Raw genomic sequence first — 10,281 nt, 5'->3', positions numbered from 1 at the left:
AAACATATTGCAGGCCTCCGATCCTACAAGCTTCATTTTGTCCCTGTTTTCGGAAATCCAAACAGAAAAAGATTCAGTTTTTACTAGAAAATCTATGCGAGTTCTTGTGTTCCAAACTGGCAGCCGCATAAAGCTGGAGTGAAAATTGTCTTCAGCCTGCCATATTGAAATAACTTGATTATTACTTGAACTGAATACTCCGTCAGTTTCAAATGCAACACTAGGTTTTGATGATATAGCCCTTAGACACATCCTTGAAATCCTCCAGCAACATGAACTTCTTTGAAATCCTCAGCTAATGCCTTGGAAATTGAGCATTGGGGTTGTGGAGTTGGCAAAATAATTTTTCACTTATAACAACTCTCTTTGAGGATCATATATGAAGTTGAGTGAACTAGGGAACCAACCTTATTACAGCTGAGTGGATTTAAGCTGTCTCATCAAAAAGTACAACACAAACATACATGACTACGCTTGTTAAATACTTATACATTACTAATACATATGATTGCAAAGCCATACTTCTATGTGGTAGAAGGATCTGAATATGATTGCCAATGCAAAACCCACGCCAAAGCCCAAGCCAGCAAAGAGGAAGAAAGTGATGGCATCAAGTCTGTCCTGCCACAAAGTATTAGGTTCTGGAACCGATGTGCTTTGGGTGATTGAATCTGGACCAAGATTGTCACATTGCTTGTAAAGCTGAATTCCACATAGGCCAGCATTGCCTTCAAACGAGCTGCTGGGAAATATCAAGAATTGGTTTCCCTGTGGTAATCTTCCTGTCAAGTTGTTGTATGAAAGGTTCAACCAGGAAAGAGAAGTTAGAGAGGTAAACTCCTGTGGAATTTCTCCGGAGAGAGTGTTGAAAGAGAGATCCATTGATTCTAGCCTCGTTAAGTTGTGAAGTTGTGATGGAATTTGTCCTGTGAAGTTATTGTGCGACATGTTAAGCCCATGAAGTGAAACAAGCCTTCCAATTGAACCCGGAATGGAACTCTCAAATGAGTTATTTGACAAATCAATTAGTTTGAAAGAGGTTTGGATTTTGGTGACACTTAAAGTGGCATCTTTGAATGTGATAGTGATGCTATCTTGATATGTCCCTGTTGCATTTGAAGAGTGCTCTAATATCTGCCCCACATCACTGCTGATATTCATCATTGATATAAAATTATCAAACCATTTTGAATGCAAGTCACCAGAGAAATGATTGGAGGCCAAATCCAATATTTGCAAACTTCTGAAGTGTTGGTAGACACTGTGGAGATCCCTTATAGTGCCATAGAGTTGGTTAGATCTAAAGACAAGAATCCGAAGATTTGGGAGAGTGCCCATCCATGATGGAAATGAATCGACGATCTGATTATTACCAACATCAAGAACCTCTAAATCTTGGCAATTTGCTAGAGATCTAGGTACCACACCTTCAATTCGATTTCCATTCAAATCAATTGTCTGAAGCTTACATCCTTCTCTAATATTTTCAGGAAGCATGCCATGTAATTTGTTTTCTCTTAACTTCAATATGCTCGTCAGGTCAGCTTTTTCCATAAGACAGGATGGAATTGGTCCACAAAAGTTATTGTAAGATAGGTCCAAGAACTCAAGGTTGTTTAAACTACAAACTGAAAGTGGTATATGGCCACTCAATTTATTTTTTGACAAATTGATACTGATGGCATTTCTAAGATACCTGCCAACAAAGTTAGGTTCAATCGAAGAGAATTCATTATTTGAGTAATCCAAAAAAATTAGTTGGGATGGAGTTGATGGTATCAGTATGCTTCCTTGAAGTCCATTAAAACTAAGATCAAGAGCACTTAAATGTGTCATCTGTACAATAGGAGACTTCTCTAAAGTAGTAAACATGTTGTGTGAGAGGTTCAAACTAACAAGGCAGTTCTCCCATACCCAACTTGGTATGGCCCCTTCGATTTGGTTATTCGAAAGATCGAGAGCTCGAATAGTGTCAAGAAATTTTAATGATGCCGGAATTCTTGTAAGGTTGCAAGATGTAAGGTATATGTGCTGGATTTTAAGGGAATGGGAGAATATCGTATCACCTTCTTTTTCTATGACTGATATCATATTGTTACCCAGGTTAAGATGGGTGAGATTTCTCAACCTCCAGATAGAGCCAAGTTCTACGGTGCCTGTCAATTTATTTGAGCCAAGATCGAGACTTCGAAGATTCGTAAGCTGAAAAAATGATTTGGGTATTGGGCCTGTCAATTGATTATATCTTAAAAGAATATCCCTCAATGGTGAGGATAAAGGAGCAGGAATGTCTTCCAGGGAGCCAATAAGCTGATTATGTACTAAAAAAAGCCGTTGCAGGGCTGGAAGAGCGAACAAGGACTTTGGAATTTTTCCTGCATGTAACGGTAGAAAACCAGTCAGAATGCTGCATACTTTATTAATGCCTTTTTCCACAGAAGCGCTTGTGCGAACTTGAAACAAATTAGTATCTCTGTGACTCTGTCCATTGGAGCTAAATATATCAGCGTTCATCACCTTTTCGGAACAGACAAATTGATAATGCTTAAATTAATATATAACCCATCCATATTTCTTCAAAAGAAAAACTGCCCAAATTTAAATTTGGACATGTTTATACCGTATAGTTTATTTGCTGTTTCTATATAATTGGTGTTCCAAAAAAAACTTGGCACTAAAAATCTCGCTTCTTAATTGAATCACAATAAATAAGATCCAAATAACTCAAAACCTAGCATGACAGATAGGTCACATTTTTAAAAAAAAATGGATGGCAGCTTCATATTTTTCTGATTTAAAATAAATTAGTTTTGAATTTTTAAATAGAACTATAATTTTTTATTTTTAGAAAATGAAAAACCACCTTTCAAACCACAAAAAACTTAGTTGTATAGGTCAACAATCGCATGGTCTTTAGTGTTGGGTTTTGTAGTTTAGGGTAGAAACGTCCGTACTCCTACCTTATTCATATGTTTTTCTAATCCCATTATTTGTTACCCCATTGACCCATTGTTTCAAACAAGCCTTGGGCCACAGAAAGTGCAAACAACATTAACTCAATCTATTTTGTATACATTTTACAATAAAAGTTTTGGTGCTACAAGTGATTATATATGCTAAAGTTGATTTCTCGTTGAGAGAACCTTTAATTGCCATGTAAAGCAGTTCAAAATATGAAAAGGTCTGTCCAAAATAATTAACATATTCCTTGTTATATTATGCAATCTACCCATTATTGTATAAATGTATCTGAAATATATCTAGGATGAGAGAGAGAGAGAGAGGCAAGATGGCTAAAAAAACTAAAAAAATAATTGATATTAGTTATGGAAGACCCAAGTCGTGTGCTCAGGTTAAAGGCCTCGCACCATTGAAACTGCTAAACTATGGAAATTGGTCAAAGACTCAAAATGAACAGAACATTGTTTTTTCTTTCTCAACATTGCCAAAATTTAAAGCCTTTTTCTTGTTTCCTGAAGGTTGCTCCGTTGATTTCATAAGTTACTAAAATACGGGATTTCCTATTCACTTGAAGTCTGTTATTATTTTGTTAAAGGTATCTGCATGGCATGTCATAAAGTAGGTGTAAGATCTATCTACAGTTGAAAAAAAAGAAAAAAAAAGGATATCTAAGAAGAAAGCAGTCGGGATATGGTCTAACCTCCTATGTGAGAAGACCAGACCACCAGCTTCTCAAGTTGGATCAAGTTCCCAATTGTTGAGGGTATTGGTCCACAGAAATTGCAATCACAGATGCTTAAAAAGACCAACTTTGTAAGATTGCCTATCGACGATGGCATTCTCTGCTCCGAGAAGTCACAGTTCCAGAACTTCAGTTTGACCAATTTTGTAAGATTTCCAATCTGGTACGGTATTGGCATGGAGAAACTGCAATTCACTATTATCAAACTTTCCAGCGTTGTCAGTTTGCCGATCCAAGTGGGAATCGATTTAGAGAAGTCATAACCATCAAACATTAGGTGTGTCAATTGGGTAATATTGCTGATCCAAGATAATATCGGATTCTTCGTATCTGGTCCCATGAGTTGCAGGTCATCCAATAATGGAAGCTTAGATATCAAGAGGGGAGTTCGTCATCAATGCCCATCATATTAAGCCCCAATGTCTTTACATACTCAAGATTGCCAAACGAGGATGGCATGTCACAAGAGAAATTGGTCCCGGCTAGATTTAGTGTTTCCAAATTATTTCCAGCTGGGAAGTGTGTTAACCTCACAGAAAGCATGGGGTTATCAGACAAATCAAGCGTCCTCAAACTTTTTAGTTAGAAGATTTTTGTTGGAAAATGCCCTTCAAACTTATTGTATCCCAAGTTGATCGTCGTAAGTGAGCGAAGCCTTGAGAATGAAGGGTGAATAGGACGTGATATATAACACCCAAACAAGCTAAGAACCTGTGTAGCTGGGGAACGGAGTTTGCTAAAACAGTGGACCAAGTCGATCCACTGCTAGATAAATCCACGAAATCAAGATAAAGCTCCCTCAAATTGCTCATATTTGCCATGAAGGTTCGGAAACTTGGCCACTCAAAATGCAAATTATCATTACCAGACAAGTCAATGGTGACAAGGTTCTTGAGGCAGGCAATTCCAATTGGGATCTGACCTAAAAAATAGGTGCACGAGAGGTTGAGGTGGATGATATCCGTGAGCAGCTCGAACCCAGAAGCCGGGAGCGAGGCTCCCCTAAAGTCATTGAATGCAAGGCTGAGGTTCTTGAGAGAGGTGAGGTTGAAGAGCGCAGGATCAAGCCGACTGCTTGTCAGGTCGAACTCACTGAGGTCAAGAGAAATGACTCTTCCGAAGGCCACGTCACAGGTGACGCCCTCCCAGTGGTGGCAGCAATCTGTTCTAGCTTGCCATGATGGTAGGCTGTCACCCATGAAGGAAGCTTTTAGCTGGAGGAGGGAAGAAGCCTGATCCGGCAGGCAAGGCGCTGCGGTGCTAAGCTTGAGGAGGCATGCTATGAACAAGTGCATAAGGCTGTGGAGACGTTACTTTGTGGGAGCCATTTCGCTACTGGTTTGCAGTTTCCAGCAAGTTACAATTTATGTGACCGATTATATTATATAGGATAAATCTGGGTAGTGTAGATATTTCTATTCTCTGGTTATTCTGAACCATGCATTCCGATCGCTGTCTGCTGACTCGAGAGGAAGACTAGTGAACCGGAGCCATAGAAATTCGCGTGGAAGTAGTATTGACCACAACTATAGTTAGGAATCTTTATCATTATTTTAAGGTAATGACTTTACTACATCCGGCCGTAATTTTATTTGTTGGTACGCACGCTTTACATCGATTGGCTCACACCGGAGTGGGAGATTCTTGTCTCCTACGACAGCACACGCACGCGCAAGTAATTTTAAAACTTAAAAAAATTATAGTTCGTGAACCGGCCATCAAATTCAAATTCTGATTGCACAACTATATTTCTTTCAAAAAGATCTTCAAAATAAGACGTCACTCGCATATGTTTCGATAATATTTTTGAAAGACACAAAAATTGCTTATATAGAATAGAAAATTACCAACATAAACTAGTAAAAATGATCAATTAATTTGCTAAAGTTGCCTATCACTTATAATGCAATAAACATCAACCTAACCCAACAAAATTGTTGGGCATCATTCTCTAATAACACCATCCAATCTATCTTCTCAAAATCAATATCAATATTCACTTAATTGAACTTAGGTGAGTCAAGCAACATTTCGTAAAGCCATAAGCAATTTTTACAAAAGTCATAAGCAAATTATAATACACTAAAAGATATTTTCTCACATGAAAAATAATATAGAGGTATTATTGAAACATAGTGGTGTGGGATCCTGTTTTAATGCTCTAATTGAAACGAGCGCAACTGTGTCATCAGATTTTGATTTGGATGCTCGATTTTGAAAGTATGATCTTTTCTGTGTTTGAAATTGTGTGCATGCACATGCATATCCGTTCTCTTTCTTCTTCTCACATACGCATGCACGTATTGATATCATCCGTCCTTTTTCTTTTCTCTCTCCATCCCTCTCATGCATGTAGATATCTAGTGTGTTTGCCCCATGCTGGTTTGATCTATATGAAAAAAGACGGCCGTATCAACGGTTATAATACGGCCGCCGTAAATTAGCAATATCTAATGAATTATATTGTATAACAAAGAAAATAATATATTTTAAAGTAATTTTAAGATAAATCTTTATATATGATTGATTAAATTATCAAACTAAATATTCCAAAAGTTATTAATAGTTAGATTTTTCAATGGGTTTATTGGAATCTTGTTCAAAACACCATCTTTTGTAGGCTGGGAGAGTAATACTTAACTGAAACTTGAAATGGTAAAAAAATAAAGGAACAGATGGATTACAGGATGAAAAGGGTACTCAGTAGTCGACCTCACTGCACCGTACGTGATACAGGTAGGCGTCATCTCCAGAGTTGGGCAGAGGGTGGTAAAAGATTCTAAATTTTAGTTTAGATAATCTAAGGGAATGAGACTCTAATTTTATTTAATTATATGCTAAATATATATAAAGATCAAGTTGGATTGCGTTACCATCTCCGGTTGGGCTGCAGCGTTGCACTCGAGCGGAAGGTCACGAAGGTTTGGTGATTGATTGCGAAAGATGTGTGGTGCGTGGACTCGCACGAGTCAAGACTCGGGACCTCCGCCGTGTGCGACCGGGCGACCCTACTTCCGTCGTTATCATGCAGTTAAGTTGGCCAATCGAGAGCGTTCCCAGGTGCGTACGCAACAGTATCAGTCAACCACTCAATCGGGTCGGTCAACGCTAGCTGTCAGTGAGAAGTGACTACTGACTGTGTTGTTCGGAATAAAAGACTACCGAAAATTATTCGATTGCACATGAAAAACTTCGAGATTAGGATCTCACCCAAACCAGTATATTTGGTGTCTAGGGAAGAATTTCTAAAAGGTTAATTTGCTCAGATCTTCAGACTCCTGCACAAGCATAGTGTCAGTATGCCTCATGGTGAGTTGGTGACAGAGAAGTATTCGTATAGCTGGTTGGTTCTAGGGAGAATAACAATACTTCTAATTAGTTACCACGAATTACTGAAACACCCTTCTTGGACGAGCCAACTGCTGCGACCTCGGCTTCAATGCAACACTTGGTTTCGGCAAGTTCTCTTTCCAGATTAGCCCGTGCGGCGTACATTCAATTGGGGGATCTCGTCGTCAGCTAAATTCAGAATAAACAAAGAAATACCCAGTATCATGTTGGAACAAGATATTGGGTAATACAATGCAATTGGCGGGTAGTTTTTACTTTGTAGAAACACAATTAGGGTAGTTTTTGTTGACTATAATATTTTGTTGACAACTTTTTTTAAAGCTTTGATTGACAAGTTTCTTTAGACACGAATATTTTATTTTTATATTGGTGAGCCCGCAGTTTGCACCAATTGATTGTCTCAGGAAACAGGCCCACCAATTGAACCCATTTCGCACACTCACAATTCGAAAGGACGTGCCAGTTGAAACCGGTTAACACAATGGGCCAGAACAAACTTGGCCTGTTACAGTTTGGTCAGGAAATTTATTATTTACAACAAGTCTTAGCGGGCTATAGGATTTAGCCGCAGGGTGCTCGAAACGCTATTAGCGCCACTAGTGCTATTTTGTACTGCGGTGGTCATAGCTAGATTTAGTGTTTCCAAATTATTTCCAGCTGGGAAGTGTGTTAATCTCACAGAAAGCATGTGGTTACCGGACAAATCAAGCGTCCACAAACTTTTTAGCTGGAAGATTTTTGTTGGAAAATGCCCTTCAAACTTATTGTATCCCAAGTTGATCGTCGTAAGTGAGCGAAGCCTTGAGAATGAAGGGTGGATAGGACCTGATATATAACACCCAAACAAGCTAAGAACCTGTAGCTGGGGAACGGAGTCTGCTAAAACAGTGGACCAAGTCGATCCACTGCTAGATAAATCCACGAAATTAAGATAAAGCTCCCTCAGGTTGCTCATATTTTTCATGAAGGTTTTGAAACTTGGCCGCTCAAAATACAAATCATAATTACCAGACAAGTCAATGGTGACAAGGTTCTTGAGGCAGGCAATTCCAATTGGGATCTGACCTAAAAAATAGGTGCACGAGAGGTTGAGGTGGATGATATCCGTGAGCCGCTCAAAACCAGAAGCTGGGAGCAAGGCTCCACTAAAGTCATTGAATGCAAGGCTGAGGTTCTTGAGAGAGGTGAGGTTGAACAACGCAGGATCAAGATGACTGCTCGTCAGGTCAAACTCACTGAGGTCAAGAGAAATGACTCTTCCGAAGGCCACGTCACAGGTGACGCCCTCCCAGTGCTGGCAGCAATCTGTTCCAGCTTGCCATGATGGTAGGCTGTCATCGACGATGGAAGTTTTTAGCTGGAGGAGGGAAGAAGCCTGATCCGGGAGGCAAGGTGCTGTGGTGCTAAGCTTGAGGAGGCAAGTTTTGAACAGGAGCAGAAGGTTTGCAGTTACAATCTGGACAGTGTAGATATTCTTCTGTTCTCTGGTTGTTCTGAATCATTCTTTCCGATCGCTGACTGCTGACTCGAGAGGAAGACCACCAATGAACTGGAGCCATATATAAATTTGCATGGAAGTAAATACTTGACCGCAACAATAGTGTGACCGATTATATTATATAGGATAAATTTGGGTAGTGTAGATATTTCTATTTTCTAGTTGTTCTGAACCATGCATTCCTATCGCTGTCTGCTGACTCGAGAGGAAGACTAGTGAACCGGAGCCATATATAAATTCGCATGGAAGTAAATACTTGACCGCAACAATAGTTCAGAAATCTTCTATTATTAGATTTTGATTATGTTTAGTAGAAAAAAGACGTTAAAGGAAAGAAGTCCCTGCATTTACTCTAAAAATACATAAGTTGACTATTATGATCCCGCAACAGTGTAAATTAAACCAGTTAGTTCACGTCAAATACAACTACTCCCCCGGTCTTAAAAAAAGGTGTTTCGGATACCATAGCTAGAGCCACTAATCTTAGTAAATTATACTATATAAACAAAGAACATACTGTATTTGAAAGTGCTTTTAAGATAAATCTTTATAACTGATCGATACAATTTTCAAACTAAATGTTCCAAAAGTTAGTTATAGTTTGATTTTCAATAGGTTTATTGGAATCTTATTCAAAACACCATCTTTTGTAAACGGGAAGATTAATTCGTAATTGAAACTCGAAATGATAAAATAAAGGAAGAGTTTGATTTGCATACAATTGGAAAGCAAAATATCTAATAAAGAGTACAAATAAATATGCATAGTAAAAATTAGAATTCATCTTAAAGACACAAAAGATTCCGCATCAAATAAGATATAGGATATGCAAAATTCATAATTATAGGTGGGCAAAATTATCAAACTAATTTCGATGGGAATTTAAGAACAATAAACAATCCAAATTCACATTAAATCCATTTAAACAGTATAATCTGTAAATAGGTTTTTAGATTAAGGAAGAAATCCGGTCTTGAACAATCACAAATGACTGTCTACGACCATAAGCAAAATCTGACCACAAAGTCAGATGATACACGAGTACTTGGACTCCAAGCCTCAAACTGAGGAACACAAAAATAATAAGAAAGAAAGAGACTAACAAATAAAGCTAAAGAAGAAACGAGAAAACAAAGACTAAGCTTGATCTTCTTCCATGTCTTGCTTCCAGCTTGTCTACTCTCAGTAACAATCCTTCACCCCTCTTGTCCGTGCACTTAGAAACAGCTAATGATGGATCACGACCACAGTACTGCAGGGCTTAACAACTCCATGGCGACGCTCCCAAGGGAGAAATGACGCTAATATCACCGCCGCCGCCTGAACCAACCTGGTAGTTCAAGGTTTTCACTCGGAGAAGAAAACAGCAAGATCCTTCCAACGACGCCTTCAAGAAAATTTAGCCACTAACTAGTTGAAATCCATTCCATAAGCACTTAAAAATTGAAAACATAATACGATCTGTGTTTTTCCTTTTGAGGGAACATTGTGGGGGGACGAAGGTGACGATGGGGACTCGCACGAGTAAAGAACTAAAGACTCAGGACCACCGCCATGCTGTGTGTGATGGGGCGATACTATATACCCCATCTAGAGTTCTAGACATCCATATCCAGGCTTGCCAGCCGTTATCATGCGGTTAAGTTGGCCAATCGAGAGGGTTCAATCTAGAGTTCTAGACAATCGTTTAGCAGAAGAGTGAACCCTGGTGCTTTATTTAGAGCAAGCA

At 38.8% G+C, this 10,281-nt stretch overlaps 1 pseudogene; it reads right to left on the bottom strand.

Moving 5' to 3' along the window:
- Positions 1 to 385: 385 nt before the first annotated feature.
- Positions 386 to 9,826, bottom strand: LOC112880144 (annotated as a pseudogene).
- Between the last annotated feature and the right edge of the window lie 455 nt (positions 9,827 to 10,281).

Source organism: Panicum hallii, chromosome 2, assembly GCF_002211085.1.
Source record: "Panicum hallii strain FIL2 chromosome 2, PHallii_v3.1, whole genome shotgun sequence".
In the NCBI taxonomy this organism is placed as follows: domain Eukaryota; kingdom Viridiplantae; phylum Streptophyta; class Magnoliopsida; order Poales; family Poaceae; genus Panicum; species Panicum hallii.
Note: the sequence above shows the minus strand (reverse complement) of the source record. Positions and strands in the feature narration are given on the sequence as shown.